This window comes from Engystomops pustulosus, chromosome 3, assembly GCF_040894005.1.
Source record: "Engystomops pustulosus chromosome 3, aEngPut4.maternal, whole genome shotgun sequence".
Lineage (NCBI taxonomy): Eukaryota > Metazoa > Chordata > Amphibia > Anura > Leptodactylidae > Engystomops > Engystomops pustulosus.
In genome coordinates, this window is record NC_092413.1 from 67,409,451 (window position 1) to 67,427,429 (window position 17,979).

Here is a 17,979-nt window from a genome sequence, read left to right on the forward strand (position 1 = left end):
AGCATACTTTTAAAAGTTGATAGCAGAAGGAAAGGGGGCATAGATAACAAATAAAAGAAGATTACCACAGTCAAAGTGCCCGGATCTATGAGTAAGTGTCCCTGATTTATCAAGCTTAAATTATTGATGGTAGTTTTCCTTCAAAGGAATTCTACCATCAAAATCAGGCATGTATAAACCAGAGACACCTACTCATAGATGCAGGCACTGTGACTGTGAAAATCTTCATATATGTGTTATCCTTGGCCTCCTTCCTTCTAAAATAAACTTTTAAAATTATGCTAATGAGCCCAAGAGGCTTCTGGGGATGTTTTAGAGCCCCTTAGTGATGTATTTTCCCTGGTCCTTACAGTGAGCAACTCTGTGACTTATGATGTTGCTGCCACCTCCATAATTTGTCATTGTTCTACTCATGCTGCTGCCAACTGACCACTGTGTTTCTCGCACACCCTGTGATTTCCATAATGCTGTTTTCACCCTACACCACTCTATGACGTTGCCACTATGTTTGCTTTTCCTCTTCATTTCATTTCAGAAGGAATGAAAAGCTCCAGGATTGATAGCCAAAAGCAGGAGTGGATACAGAACACAGAGGACATGCAAATATCCCATTTACTGGTCATCTCTGTTTTGGATCAATACTGATGGATTATTGACCAATTGAAAGTGGACACTGATGGATGAAAAGAAGGGCAAAATGATAAGTGACGTCAATATAAAATTACTGCCGACGCCCTCTACACTCTTTTCTAAAATAAACTTTAAAAATTATGCTAATGAGCCCAAGAGGCTTCTGGGGATGTTTTAGAGCCCCTTAGTGATGTATTTTCCCTGGTCCTTACAGTGAGCAGGACATGTTTTATCATCCCCCTGCTTCCACCTTATTCCAGTGTAATCTAGCAGCAAGATGTACAGACCTGCCTGCTCTGCTCATTGTAACAACCAGTTAAAAGACATCAAAGAGGGGCTCTGGAACCCCACCACCACCAAAGCCCCTAAGGCTCATTACCATAGTTTTAAAATGTTATTTTAGAAGGAAGGAGACCATGGATAACACATATAAAATATTACCACACATGACACTTCCTGAAACATTTTGTGCAAAAGTTGAGTAGCTCTATAAAATCTATTTAAAAGTTGTAGTTCTCTTGGAGGCACTGAAGAGGGCAGAGATATGAGATAACATCAAAATCTTCTCCCATGTCCTATTCACACTGGTGTGGAAAGGGCAGTGTGCATCCAGAGGAGAACCACAAAGACATGAGGCCTGTGAAGGATCTACAAGAGGAGAATAGAAAACAAAAAGAAAAATGGAGACACAGAGGGTGGCGCCTCAGATGATATTTTCTAGAGGGTTTTATTCAAAGTTAGGTTAAATACTATGTGGGAGATTTATCATTTTTCCTATTCAGCTTTTTGGCATATAATTGTCGCAAATTTTTGCGCAAACATTGTTTTTGCGGATTTTTTTTGCAAGAAAAAAACGCAACTCTAAAGTCACGCAATGGCGGAAAAAAACACCACAGAGTCTGCAACACCACATTTATAAACGGAGAATTTTCAAAGGAAAACAAATTTTATCACTTAACTACACCACATAGGAGGTGGTGTATGTGGGTCCATTGCTACTACAGGGGGGAGATTTATCTCAAACTTGCTGAATTTTGGAGTTTTTACTCAATTTTATGTTTGAGGTATCTGAGAATTTCCTGTAGAAAAACAACGCGAACAGGCAGAAATTGAGCAGATGTTAACCCATTATCACAGACGCTAGTTTTCAGCTCAATGACCAAACTCGATTTTTCAAATCTGACATGTGTCCCGATAGTTGTTTATAACTTCGGAACGCTTTAACATATCCAGGTGATTTTTGAGAGTGTTTTCTCGTGACACATTCAACTTCACGTCAGTTGTAAAATTTAAGTGATAAGTTTTGCGTTTCGTTCTGAAAAAAAGTTAAAATATGGCAAACGTACTTAAAAATTCTTCATTTTCCAAATTTGAAATGTTCTGCTTTCCAGACAGCAAGTAAAACTACCCAAAAAGCTTGATAATTAACATTTACGGAATGTCAGCTTTATGTTGAGATGATATTTTATGTGTCCTCTAATTTTTCTAGGATGTTATGAGGCTTAGAACTTTAGGTGCCATTTTTCTCATTTTCATGAAAATTGCCAAAACACATGTTTTGAGGGACAACTCAGCTTTCAAGTGACTTTGAAAGGCCTAAATAATATTAAAACCCACTATAAAAACTTAATCCTTTAAAATATGCAAAACAACTTCTATTAAGTCTAATAACCCTTTAAGTGTTTCACATGGGTTAAAAGGATATGGACTTGCGATTTAGAAACTTTAGAATTTTTTCGGGAAAATACATTCACTCACATTTTCATAATAAATTAAATGATGAAAAGCTCTGCAACATTTGATGCACAATTTCTACTGAGTGTACGGCCAGGCATAGAATGAAAGCAGCGCCATTCACAGCAGATTTGTATTGTCACATTGTACAAGCTATACATTTTCATTTTTTTGGTAATGTGAACATATGAGGGCTTATTATTTATCGGATGAGATACAATGTATAGATAATTCATGATATTTTATTAACTATTTCAAGGGGTACACAAACAAAAACATCAATTTTTTCTGTATTTTTCTGTTGTCAGACCTCGTTGAGGGCTTATTTTTTGTGAAAAGAGTTGTTCTTCTCAGTTGTATCATATTAGGGAACGTAGCTTATTTTAATCACTTTTTAGAACATTTATTGTAAAGGTGTTTGATGAAAAATTGTATATTGCGGGAAGATTTTCATGTTTTTTTACGTTGTTCACTGAGCGGGTTCAATATTGATTTAGATTTATTGTACAAATTAATACAGATGCGGTGATACAAAATATATACATTTTTTTGTGTTTTATATACTTTATTTGCATTATATGTGTAACTGGGGAGATTATGGGACTTTTGGGACTTATTTTATTTAATTATTATTTTAAAATGATTTCATCTTTTTTTTTTTCTTTTTTTTTACATACTCTGTTGCTCAGTTACATAAAGCCGGGTCCCGCCAGGAGGTGGAACCTGGCGTGAAGGAGAGCCGACAGCCTTGCGGCACTCGCCAGGCCCCAGGGCTGTGGCAGGAGGGGGATGTGATCCACAGGGTACACGCTTAAAGGCACCGGTCATGCTTGACCACAGCCTTTAAAGGCTTTAAAGATACCCCGGATCTGAGTTTTTCCGACTCCGGGTATTAGTGCTGGGTCTATGATCTGATATCACAGCCCAAGACTGCTTCTGACGCATCCCAATTTAGATATCACCTTTGCTTTATGGCAAGGTGCTCCATAATGCTGGAAAAGGCATTGTTGATCACCAAACTGCTCTTGGACGGTTGGCAGAAGTTGCTTTTGGAGGACATTCTGGTACCATTCTTTATTCATGGATGTGTTTTTAGGCATGACTGTGAGAGAGCCGATTCCCTTTGCTGAGAAGCAGCCCCACACATGAATGGTTGCAGGATACTTTACAGATGGCATGAGACAAGACTGATGGTATCACTCACCTTGTCTTCTCCGAACAAACTGTTGTTCAGGTGTTCTAAACAAACCTGAAAAAATTGCATTCAGAGAAAATGACTTTACCTCAGTCCTCAGCAGTACACTCCCTGTACCTTTTGAAAAATATAAGTCTGTCCCTGATGTTTTTCTGGAGAGAAGTGGTTTCTTTGCAGCCCTCCTTGACACCAGGTCTTGCTCCAAGAGTCTCTGCCTCACAGTGCGTGCAGATGCACTCAAACCTGCCTGTTGCCATTCCTGAGCAAGCTCTGCACTGCTGGTAGCCTGATCCCTAACCTGAAACACTTGTAAGAGCCGGTCCTGGCGCTTGGAGCCCTGGAGCCTTTTTGGCAACAATGGAAACTCTCTCCTTGAATTCCTTGATGATGCGATAGATTGTTGACTGAGATGCAATCTTTCTAGCTGCAATAATGTTGGGCCAGTTTTGTGCAGTGCAATGATGGCTGCATGTGTTTCTTTAGAGATAACCATGGAGTATATGCAAATTGCCATTATAAAACCTGATGCAGTAGACTTTGTAAAAATTAACATATTTATCGTTCTCAAAACATTTGGCCATGACTGTACTGTACTTGTATTTATATGCTGTTTGTCCGCATATGGCACTGTATGTGTGCAACATCCCTGACAATGCGCATGGCAGATGGGTGGTTGGGAATAAGCCCCTTGTACCATTCAGTACACCAAGAGGTAATATGCAGCGGTAGATTCTGCCTGGACAAGCAAGGGTTAAATATGTATTTGATATTGTTATCATCCAATGATGTTCCACCTTTGTAACTGGAGTGTGATTGAAGAGTGAGACCATCTGACCAGGGATTAACAAAACCCTTAGTCAGGGAGGGGTTAGAGGTCTTGAGTTCCAGAAACTTCTTAGAGCACAAGCTTCTTGGAACCCAAATCTCCTAGAGAGCACATCTCTTAGAGTCCAGCTACTGATATAGTAGCATAGCTCTTTACGGCAAGCTCTCTTACCAGAGAGGTCTCAGAGCACATGCTCTGACCACAGGCCTCCTAGGCCTCAGCTCTCACTATAGAGCTTACAGAGTGTCAGTGCACCACTAGCACAGACACACAGAAGACCCAGGAGAATCCCAGCCTGCATCTGCAACCAGGCTGGTGACCAAACTCCTGTGGTTCACTCTCCATGAGCACTTCCAGTACTTCGGATCCTTCCCAGTAATATGGCCATTTGTACAGAATCGTTTAGGCCGTTGCCTGCTGTTCGAATAAAGAACTGTAAGTTATTTTTGCACAACGTTGCCTACGTCTGGTCCCTGCTACGGCTGTCACCATCAAGGGCACCCCCATCTATCATCCAGGGACTCATACTACAGACACTAAGGGGTTGCCCCAGGGAGAACCCGTACATCAACCTCTCCCTTATGTAATTTCTTGCACACACCACCCACTGGAGACCTGCCAGGCTGTGGGACAGCCCTCCGGTTCCTATTCCAAGCACTGCGACACTAGCATGCCTAGGCCACAACCACCAGCCACTCCGGTATTCTGGGCCCTGGCTGCCTTCAGGCCCAAGTGGGGGATGTTGCATGTGTGTTTATATGTATTGTGTACATGCTCTAGTTGTGCGGGTATGTGAGTTTATAAATGTGTATATGAATGAATAACTATGTTTATGTATCTAGGTATATAAATGTGTGTGTATATAGGAGTGCAAAATGTATATTTTTAAGCAGGAACGGGGCCCGATTTAGAAGACTGCTATGGGGCCCTGCTTCTCCTAGTTACACACCTGAATATTAATACTGTCCCGTTCCCTTATATACAGTAGTAGTACTGTGCTGGGCCCATATTTACAGGATAAGAGTAGTAGTAGTACTGTGCAGGGCCCATATGTACAAGTATAAAATAGTATAGTACTAGGCCAATAGTGGACAGGAGTAATAGTACTATGCCCATGTATACAGACTAAGAATAGTAGTACAGTGCTGTACCCATATGTACAGGATAGTGTCCGGATCCAGGGGTAGTGGACCCACTGTACCACTGTGGATGATGACACATGGGACCGGAGTCTAAGTGGTACCCTGTTTTCACCAGAGCCCTTTGGCTAATTTTTTTTAAATTAATGACCTCATAAAGGGTATACACAGCAGAGTTTCAATATTTGCAGATTGTATTAATTTCTTTACGCAGCTTAATATAGAGGCCAATAGTATTACATTACAGAGGGAAGCAGGAGGAATGGGTGGAGAAATGGCTAATAACGTTTAATGTGGATAAATGTAAGGTTATGCACTTGGGCAAAGGAAACAAAAGTTATGTTCAAACCAATCAATTTACTTGGTAAAACCGCTGCTGGAAAAGTCTAAGTGGTATTGCTAGATGGTACACTTAATTTTAGTGACCAGTGCCAGGCAGCTGCTAATAAAGCAAATGAATTTATGGGATGTATCAAGAGGGGAATTGATTTGCCCTTAGACAAATCACTGGTCCCCACATGGAATATTGTGTACAGTTTTGGGCACAAGTGTATAGAAAGCACATAGAAGAACTGAAAAAAGTGCAGAGGAGAGCAACTGTCAGGCTTCTGGGGTAGTGAATACCATGGACCACCGCGGACTATGACATAAGCCGACACCTGGGACCGGAATCTAAGTGGCACCCGGCCTTCACCAGAGCCCGCTGCAAAGAAAATTGGTCTTGCTGCAGCATGGTGTAGGAGAGATGAGGTTACACCTAAATGTATTACCTTATGTCAATTTGGTTCCTTCATGTGGTGTTCCATCATTTTTGCAAAGTGACATAAGGTAATACATTTAGGTGTAACCTCATCTCTGCTGTACCATGCTGCAGCAAGAACACCACACCACATGACAGAATCATAGTTGTGCCCCTGAAATCATAAACATGTTAGTTGTGTCCCAATGCCTGATCTATTAAATACCTAACCTAACAAATAGAAAAAAAAAAAGTCTGATTCACCACTTTCTTACCCAAAACATTATGCACAGTCCCCAGTATGGTAGCAATAAAATTTGTCCCTCATAAAATAACACTTTACTGTATATACACAGAAGATTTTTTTAAATATATGAATCTGAATATGGTAAAACAACAATCTTTTTCAATAGATTTAAATTTTATTTTAATGGTCTTAAAACATAACAAACATAACAAACATAACATTTATGGGACAGAACTGACCCAAGGAATAAAGGGGAAGTGTCATCTGAACCAAACTATGAAAGCTAGAAACAGCGCAAAATGTCAGAAATGCTTTTTTGTGAATTTTACTGCATTGCCAGTACATTACATTGAATATTAAAGGAAACCCCCATGAGGATTCTACTATCCTCAGTAGATTTGATGATTGGATTTGTTTGCCCTAATCTGTAATTTAATGATCTTGGAACTAGAGATAAGCGAACATACTCGTCCGAACTTGATGCTCGTTCGAGCATTAGCTTACTCGAAACTGCTCGTTGCTGGGACGCGTATTTCGCCAGCTCGAAAAAATGGCATCTCCCGCCGTTTTGCTTTTTGGCGGCCAGAAACAGAGCCAATCACAAGCCAGGAGACTCTGCACTCCACCCAGCATGACGTGGTACCCTTACACGTCGATAGCAGTGGTTGGCTGGCCAGATCAGGTGACCCTGGAATAGACTAGCCCCTGCCCGCGCTGCTCGCGTCATTCTCTGTATAGATGCCGCTAGGGAGAGCTGCTGCTGGTCAGGGAAAGCGTTAGGGTGTTCTATTAGAATAGTGTTAGGCAGAAGTGATTCTACAAGAACCCAACAGCCCTTCTTAGGGCTACAATAACGTTATATTTTACTTTTTTTTATTTGCTTGTGGCTGGGCTTGCTGGCACTAGTAGTGCAGCTAGTACCATATTGTGAGGAATTTTCAGGGAGACTTGCGACCGTTGTATTTAGCTCTTAGTGACACACATATCCACCTCAAACACCGAAGTGGGACAATTTATTAGGGGTTTGATTTGAATTAGGCACAGTCTGCTCATTTATTTTTTTTTACGTTTATTTTTTTTTATAACTCAAAGTCATCAGGCACAGCACAAAATCCAGTTGTGTGCTGTCAGTGTAGGTTAGAAACAAGCCATAGCAATAGGATAGCATAGTTTTGTTTAAAAAAAAATTAAATAAAAAAAACACAAAAAAATCAAAAAACAAAAAAAATTTACAGTTTACACTTTAATTTTGAAAATGTTAATGTTAATTTTGAAATGAGGGCGTGGACGTGGGCGTCCAACTACTGCAGGGGTCAGAGGCCGTGGTCCTGGGCGGGGTGAGACACCACCTGCTGATGAAGGAGCAGAGGAACGCCGCAGAGCTACACTCCCTAGGTCCATGTCTCAAGTTACTGGGACTTGTGGTAGAGCACTGTTGAGGCCAGAACAGTGCGAACAGGTGATGTCGTGGATTGCGGACAATGCTTCTAGCCATTTGTCCACCAGTCAGTCTTCCATGCAGTCCACCCATGTCACCGAAATCAGCACTCCTCCACCTCAGCCTCCTTCCCCCCCAGTCCCCACCCCCCAGCAAAATTTGGCATTTGAACCAGCATTCTCTGAGGAACTGTTTTCTGGACCCTTCCCACAGTCACAAACCACTTGTCCGGTTGCTGCTGAGCTATTTTCCGATGCCCATGTTTTCCACCGGTCGCAGGCTGTGGGTGATGATGACATTATTGACGTAGTGGAAGAAGTGTGTAAAGAGGTGTCGGACGATGAGGAGACACGGTTGTCAGACAGTGGTGAAGTTGTTGTCAGGGCAGGAAGTCCGTGGGGGGAGCAGACTGAGGGATCGGAGGATGATGAGGTGACAGACCCAAGCTGGGTTGATAGGCCGGGTGAACACAGTGCTTGTGAGACGGAGGCGAATCCCATACCAGGACAGGTTGGAAGAGGCAGTGGTGGGGCCAGACGAAGAGGCAGGGCCAGAGCTGGTGCATCAGCGCCAAATGTTTCACGTAGTCAAGCTCCCGTGGCAAGGGCTAGATTTTCAGAAGTCTGGAGGTTCTTTAAAGAAACACTGGATGACCGACGGACTGTGGTGTGCAACCTGTGCCAAACCAGGATCAGCAGGGGTTCCACCACTACAAGCTTAACTACCACCAGTATGCGCAGGAATATGAATGCTAAACACCCCACTCAATGGCACCAAGCCCGTTCACCTCTGGCCGGACACACCACTGCTCCTTCCCCTGTGTCCTCTGCTAGTCAGCCCCCTGCCCAGGACCCTGGCCCAAACACCTCCCGTGCGAAAACCCCATCTTCGCCTCCACGATCCTCCACAGCATCCACCAGCGTTCAGCTCTCCATACCCCAGACCCTGAAGCGCAAAAGGAAGTATAGTGCAACCCACCCACACGCCCAAGCCCTCAACGTCCACATCTCCAAACTGTTTAGCCTGGAGATGCTGCCCTATAGGCTGGTAGAGACCGAGGCCTTTCGAAACCTCATGGCGGCGGCCGCCCCTCGGTATTCGGTCCCCAGCCGCCACTACTTTTCCCGATGTGCCGTCCCAGCCCTGCACAAGCACGTTTCAGACAACATCATCCGTTCCCTGACCAACGCCGTTTCTGACAAGGTCCACCTGACTACGGACATGTGGACGAGTGCTGCCGGGCAGTGCCACTGTATATTGCTGACGGCACATTGAGCTAACTTGGTGGAGGCTGGGACCGAGTCTGACTCTGGGGCTGGTCATATACTGCCGACGCCGAGGGTTGCGGGGCCTACCTCGGTCCAGGTCTCTCAGGCCTACTATGCCTCCTCCTCCTCCCACCCCTCCTCCACCTCCTCCTCCGAATTACCATCCGTGGGCATGGCACCATCAGTCGGTAGCTCTAGGCACAGCAGCAGTGCCATCGCTAAGCGACAGCAGGCGGTGCTCAAACTGCTGAGCCTAGGCGATAAAAGGCACACCGCCCAAGAGCTATTACAGGGCATCACAGCGCAGACTGATCTGTGGCTGGCACCGCTGAACCTGAAGCCAGGCATTGTTGTGTGTGACAACGGCCGTAACCTGGTGGCGGCTCTGCAACTCGGCAGACTGACACATGTGCCATGCCTGGCCCATGTGTTAAATCTGATAGTTCAGCGTTTCCTCAAGACATACCCCAATCTGTCTGATTTGCTCACGAAGGTGCGCCGCATCTGTACGCATTTCAGGAAGTCCAGCACAGATGCTGCCACTCTCAGGGCAGCGCAGCGCCGCCTCCAAATGCCCGCTCACCGACTGTTGTGCGACGTGCCCATGAGGTGGAATTCAACATTAACCATGTTATCCAGAGTTTACCAGCAGCACAGAGCGATTGTAGACTGCCAGATGTCAACTTCCACCAGAACTGGTAGTCAGGTCAGTCAGCTTCCTCAAGTCTACAATGAGGAGTGGACGTAGATGTCTGATATCTGTCAGGTGCTTAGTAACTTTGAGGAGTCAACACAGATGGTCAGTGGCGATGCCGCCATCATCAGCCTCACCATCCCGCTGCTTGGCCTGTTGAAAAACTCTCTGGTCAGCATGAAGTCGGAAGCTTTGCGCTCGTCACAAGAGATGGGGGAAGAAGATTCCCTTGTTGATAGCCAAAGCACCCTCAGGTCTGTTTCTCAGCGCATATCGGAGGAGGTGGAGGAGGATGAGGAGGAAGAGGAGGAGAATGTTGGCGAGACAGAAGAGGGGACCATTGTTCAGTCCTTCACTGTTCAGCGTGTATGGGCCGAAGAAGAGGAGTTGGAGGAGGAGGAAATGGAGAGTGAGGCCACTGAGGGGAGTGAATTCTTGCGCGTTGGTACTCTGGCGCATATGGAAGATTTCATGCTAGGCTGCCTATCCCGTGACCCTCGCATTCAAAGAGTTTTTTCCAGCACCGATTACTGGGTATTCACACTCCTGGACCCACGGTACAAGCAAAATCTTTCCACTCTCATCCCTGGAAAGGAAAGGAGTGTGAGAATGCATGAATACCAGCAGGCCCTGGTGCACAAGCTAAAACCGTATTTCCCTTCTGACACCGCTAGCGGCAGAGGGCGTACTTCTGCGGGACAAGTAGCGAGGGAGAGTAGGCGAGCAGGCAGCTTGTCCAGCACTGGCAGGGGTATGCTTTACAAGGCCTTTGCCAGTTTTATGTCACCCCAGCAAGACACTGTCACCTGTCCCCAGTCTCAGCAGAGTAGGGCTGATCTTTACAGAAAGATGGTGAGGGAGTACATAGCTGACCATACCATCGTCCTAAATGATCACACAGCTCCCTACAACTACTGGGTTTCAAAGCTGGACATGTGGCACGAACTGGCGCTTGTACGCCTTGGAGGTTCTTGCCTGCCCTGCCGCTAGCGTGTTGCCCGAGCGGGTTTTCAGCGCAGCTGGTGGCATCATCACCGATAAGCGTACACACCTGTCGACTGACAGCGCTGACAGGCTGACGCTTATCAAGATGAATAAAGCCTGGATTTCTCAGGATTTCCATTCTCCACCAGGTGAAAGAAGCTCAACCTAAATAATGTATGCACTCCTCCTCCTCATTGTCCTCCTTCTCCTCCTCTTTGTACACTAAAGCATAGGAAACTGGCTATTTTTTGCCAGGGCCAACTGGCTCTAGCTATAGTGCTCTATGTATTTAATTTTTCTGGAGGACCACCTACCTGCTCCTCTGGTTTGAAAACTTTTTTGGACTGCCACATACAGGCACTATCCAAATTAAATTGTCTCCATAGCAGCCTCCACACGTCGTCTTTTTAGCTGCCTCCACACGTTGTCTCCATTGCTACCTCCACACGTCATCGCCATAGCTGCCTCCAAAAGTCGTCCATATAGCTGCCTCCATACATCGCCTGACGAGCTGTGTCAGGCAGAATTTTCAGTTGTTTCACCAGATACATAGTGGAACTTGGCCCATCTGTCGCCGCCATGCTGGACACCTGAAGTTGCAATCATAGCAGCGCAATATGGATGCCCCATACTGTCGCTCTTAATCATGGAAGTCAAACTCCAAAAAGTCGCACGGCCAGCGACCACAAATACCCTTTAGCCACCAGGGTTACGTGATAAAACTCAACTTTTACTAATTTTTTTGGTTAAGATTTCATAGATAACGAAAACACTATTAAAATTGACAGACAGACAGTAGGGAGGGGTCAATGGGGTGGAATTTTGCTAGGATGCTTCATACGGACTATAGTATAGAGTATAACATCTTCCTATAGAGAGATTGATCAGTTCTCACTCAAAGGTGTTATATGTCACTGTGATAGAAAGATTATTCCAAGAAGCCACCTAGTCTATTCCTATGTCGCGGGTTGCCTCATTTCAGGACCCTCAATATTTCTAGTTGACCCTCACTAGACTGTATATTATTCATTGCCCTATCCTATATACTGTCTGCTGCTTAATTAAAAATTAAACGTGCCGCTCAACCTAGCCCACCCGACATGTTTCGCCAACTGGCGTCATGAGGGGTTTGGGGCTGACTGCTACGCGATCGGCGTGCAGTGCGGGCTTTTATAAACTATCAGTTACTAACTCATCAGGTCACGCCACTCGTCTGTCATGACGTTCTCATATAAATGCAATTGTTAGATAGAATTGGAGTATAAAACTCTGTTAGGGGCTTAAAGATAGGCTAATAAGACCCAGCGCCTCATACCTAAAGCCGGATGGGGGAATGGTCGCTCCCATTCCTCGTCATAATATGTCATCCCCTGTGTCAATGAATCACCGCTTACTAGTTGCGCCTGAGCAGTAGGAAATATCGAGAGGTACAAACGAAAAAGATTTGGCGCATGCGCGCCACATTGGATGTGCGCAAGCGCACTGCAAGCATATGTCCAACGATGCGAAAAAGAGAAGACGCATGGGTAGTGGAACTCCCCTGGGCTGAGCCCTCTCCATAGCCGGTAAGTCTTTGCTGCATATTGCACCGATCGCAGGTGTTTTCACAGCGTGGGCTGCCGGCAAAGCTGCCGGCAGCCTCAAAGAGATAGCGGCACATGGGCGCCACCATCTTACCTGGGATCGCCGCTCCCCGTGACGTCATCGAGGGCGGCGATCCGTCTCCATGGTAGCCTCGGGTCTTCCGAAGACCCGAGGCTATTTCGTTTTAACCCCTTCATTACAATGTGCTGATAGCACATTGTAATGAATGAGGAAAATCCCCATATACTGCCATACTGTACTATGGCAGTATATGATAGGATCGATCAGACAACCTAGGGTTAAAGTACCCTAGGAAGTCTGAAAAATAGTATAAATAAAAAAAAGTTAAAAAAAAAAATAAAAAAACCTAAAATTTCAAATCACCCCCCTTTCCCTAGAACTGACATAAATATAAATAAACAGTAAAAATCATAAACACATTAGGTATCGACGCGTCCGATATCAAAAAAATCTATCAAAATATGATAACGGTTTTTCAATGCGTTTAACCCCGTAACGGAAAATAGCGCCCAAAGTCGAAAATGGCACTTTTTTGCCATTTTGAAAAATATAAAAAAATCTAGAAAAAGTGATCAAAAGGTCGTACTATCCTAAAAATGATATATTTTAAAATATTATCAAATTTCGCAAAAAATGACACCACCAACAGCTCCGTACACCAAACAATAAAAAAATTATTAGCGCCAGAAGTTGGCAAAATCTAAAAAATAATTTTTGTACAGGAGGTTTTCATTTTTGTAAATGTATGAAAACATTATAAAACCTTTATAAATTTGGTATCCACGTAATCGTACCAACCCAAAGAATAAAGTAGACATGTCATTTGGGGCGCTCAGTGAAAGACGTAATATCCAAGCCCACAAGAAAATGGTGCAAATGCGTTTTTTCACCATTTTCATTGCATTTGGAATTTTTTTCCCGCTTTTGAGTACATGGCATGGAATATTTAATAAAATAAAAATTTAAGGTACAGTATGGTAACATTTACAGTAAAATGGACGATGGTAATGTTGTTGTTGTATGCCTTATATGTATGAGCAACAGTTTTCCTGCTTTATACCTGCATGTCATAAGAATTTAAATGAAAAAAAGGACCATGTTAAATTCAAATCTGTTTTTTTTTTTTTTTTTACCGGTGTTTTGTATGCGTTGGAAAAGGGGTAGTCTTATACGGCGAATATATCTTAAACTCTATATTTTAAAGTATGGGGGTCGTCTTATACACCAGGTCGTCTTATACGCTGGAATATACGGTATATTTGAACAAATGTTCTTGGGGGGGGGAGTATATTGTTTTGTATATGAAGTAAGAGGTTTTGACATACTAGAGATAGGACAAAGGGGATCCGTTGAGGCAAAAGAAAAAATTGGTACATTCTAATTTAGTCCTGTCAGCTCGATGTGGTGTTATTCAAGGAAAATTGAATGTATATATAGGCGACTTCTAAGAAGGTCAAATAGATACATAAGAGAGGATAAGTTTAGTAAGTAGATAGGATATATAAGTAAATACAAAGATGTGACAGTTCCCATTATTCTTCATTCTTAACATTTGTCACATATTGTTGTATGTAAATATTGTGGTTACGTATACAGTGCTTATAGAGTGCCTGGAACAGAGTTGATGTCCAGGCTATGCATGGCATCCAATGGGGCGCGCATGCGCCAAATCTTTTTCGTTTGTACCTCTCGATATTTCCTACTGCGCAGGCACAACTAGTAAGCGGTAATTCATTGACACAGGGGATGACATATTATGGCGAGGAATGGGAGCGACCATTCCCCCTACCCCGTATTGGACAATCACTTATCAACATCCGGCTTTAGGTATGAGGCACTGGGTCTTATTAGCCTATCTTTAAGCCCCTAACGGAGTTTTATACTCCAATTCTATCTAACAATTGCATTCATAGGAGAACGTCAAGACAGACGAGTGGCGCGACCTGATGAGTTAGTAACTGATAGTTTATAAAAGCCCACACTGCACGCCGATCGCGTAGCAGTCAGCCCCAAACCCCTGATGACGCCAGATGGCGAAACTTGTCGGGTGGGCTAGGTTGAGTGGCACGATTAATTTTTAATGAAGCAGCAGACAGTATATAGGATAGGGATCTGTATGCCCAAGAATGTAAGAACTTGCTAAACGATGAGTATATGCTCGTTTGAGATCGGATCCCACATCAGATATAAAGAAAAAACTTTCCCACTTAATGCAAGAGGGCATCTCTTTGGGTTTTCTCAATGAGTGTAAAAGAAACATTTATACCGGATTTTCCTAATAATGCCATTTTTTATGCATTACCAAAATACCATAAAGATATATTTCCACCTCCCATGCGCCCTATCATCTCGGGTACAGGATCTCTACTTGAATACACCTCTGTCTGGCTTGATAATATCCTCCAACCCTTTGTCACCAGAACTCCAGCATTTATAAAAGATTCTTTTGAAGTTTTAAAAATCATGGATTCTTTCGTTTGGGAACAAAATTTCTTTTGGGTTACCTGCGATGTAATCTCACTGTACACATCCATTCCTCACAATTTGGCCATTCAAGTAGTACAATATCACCTAAATTTCATATCTCAATTGTAACAATTATAACATACGTTTCACTTATTCCTTTTCAGCCACTTCTATAGCGTTCTTGGATTTATGTTTGATAGGTGTTCCAAAAAATCACAAAGTAGAATGTAACCTTTATGGAAAGCCAACTGCAGGCAACACTTTGTTACACGCCACAAGCTGTCATCCACCGCATGTGGTCAGGAATTTACCTAAGGGAGAATTCATTAGGGCAAAAAGAATTTGTACACAAGAAAAACAATATTTAGAAACCTCCAGCAATATTACCCAACGCTTACACGAAAGAGGATACAATAAAACTCTTATTTCACGTACAAAAGATTCCTTGAGAAACAAATCCAGGTCTCAGTTACTTTATACTGATCGCCCTACTAATACTAAAATACACAGAAAAAACAAAAGTACTGATCAAGTAACTTTCTCCACGGATTATACTTGTCAATTTAATCAAGTAATACACATAATAAAAAAACATCTTCCCATCCTATTCCAGGATCCTATCTTAAATACAATATTAAAATCAGGATGCCGTTTTTCGGCTAGAAATTCAGCTACTCTAGGAGACATACTATCTCCCAATTAGTTTTTTTCTTCACATACAACTCACACATGGTTAAACAGTAAAGGTAGTTTCAAATGTGCTCAACCAAGATGTGGCACATGTAAATACATTTCTAAAACTAAATTTGCATTATCTATACAAAACAACACCAATTACAAAATAAACTTGTTTATAAATTGTAATTCTACATATGTAGTATACTCCATTACCTGTAATAAGTGTTCATTACAATATATAGGTAGTACAAAAAGGGCATTAAAACAGAGAATAGCAGAACATATAGCAGGAGCTCGCTATGATCCATCCATCATGTGTACAGGAAACAATACACGTAACATCTCGGCAGTTTCCAGACACTGTAGGGACTTACATAACGGAGACACCTCACATCTATCAGTAGTGCCCATAGAACGGGTTAACCGCCATAAAAGAGGCGGGGATTAGATCAAGGCTCTCCGTAACTGGGAAGCCTACTGGATACTAACCATGAAAACTAGAATACCGCTAGGTTTAAATTCCAGAAATGATGTAATGTACATTTATTAATTATGTTTTGCTGATGTTGTGTTTTACTCTGTTTTTCGGTGCTTTTCTGTTGCCACACAGCTGCACTTAATCTGTGACGTCCCGCCAACTTTCCTTGCCGCCTACTTCCGTTCCTTTTTCCATATAACTTTTAGCATAGTATGGTGATGTGTTGACTATGATTAAGAACATCATTTAGTTTGAAACGTGTCAGTTTTTGTCATTACCATGGTATCTTTTTAACCAATTTTTTAAAAGCATGAAATAAAATCAAGTTTTACACTTATGTTCTACTATGTTTTCTGCATGGTTGCTGGATTTACCCGCTCTTCCTCTGAACACTTACTGAATCGGCTCAGTTTGTCCGAGCACCGGCTTTCAACACGTGGCTACAAGAAATGGTTGAGCTGAAAAAAACTTTTGTCCAAATAGAGAGCAACAGCATTCATTACATCAGCATATGCAATTGTTGGTATACAGAGCCTCCACCATCAAGGGTCAAAAGGTCCAGGCGATCACAGGATCTTCTGAATTAAATCCATAGAGTCTAGGATATAAGAAGGTAATCCCAGGAAAAGGAACTGTAAGAAAAAATCTAAGTATATACAAGGTTTCTCACAAAGGCCCCCTATTCCATTAGTCTCCCAGGTGGCTGATTTAAGGTCTTATGAATCTTAGGTAATATGTGGTACAACTGGAACATCTACAGACAAAAATTGATCCTCCTTTTTAGAAATTATACCATATCGCAGGACTGATAACAGAGGTAAGGAGGTGTACAATGAAACGAAGGTATTCCAGCACTCAGAATCTTCTTTAAAAAAATATTTAAATTTTTATTTTGTAAATATTAAAATTGCAAGGTCACATCCTGGCATATCATCCAAAAAAAAAAGAGAAAAGTTCTACGCGTTTCTGACTAGTGTGCTTGCGTCCTTATTCATGATCTAAAAAATCATTGTGATCCTCCAGCTCCTGTTTTTCTCCGTCACTGGCAAATATTTACGTCTCCTGGTGGGAACAGGAATTTATCTATTCTGATAATAACCCTTTTCGAGATCTGATATATTTTTTTGGTCGTTATATAGATGATGGTCTGCTTATATGGAGGGGCACCCCTACATCCATATCTGAATTTATTGTGTACATTAATAACAATGATTATAACCTGGAGTTTACACACAATATAGGCACAAATGAGATTACTTTCTTAGATGTGACCCTAAGGGGGGACAATATCACGGGTAACATTGAGTCGGTGTTATACCGAAAAGAAATTAGTGGCAATTCAATTCTTCAAGCCACCAGTTGTCACCCACAACATGTAATTCGCAATCTCCCTGTAGGAGAATTTATTAGAGCAAGAAGAAGTTGTAGCAGTTCTGACACCTTCAGAAAGGAATGCTCTATCATGACAAACAGATTAAAGAACAGAGGATATTCAAACAGGGATATAGCGAGAGCAAAGACTATAGCCAGTGACAGGACTAGGGAGTCTCTCCTTAAAAATCAACATGAGAATAACAGACAGAATCCTACTGCGCAGAAAGTGGTTTTTTCCACAACGTACAGTGAGGATTACAAAGATATTGTCGAAATAATCAAAAAATATCTTCCGGTATTGGAAGCAGATAATAAACTTAAAAATATCCTACGTCCAGGGTGTCAGTTTGTTTCTAGAAGAGCATGCACAATAGGGAATTTAGTTTCACCCTCCACATTTTCTTCTATACCACAGGGCAAAACAAATACATGGCTAGATACAAAAGGCTCTTATGCCTGTGGTGGAAATAGGTGTAATGTATGT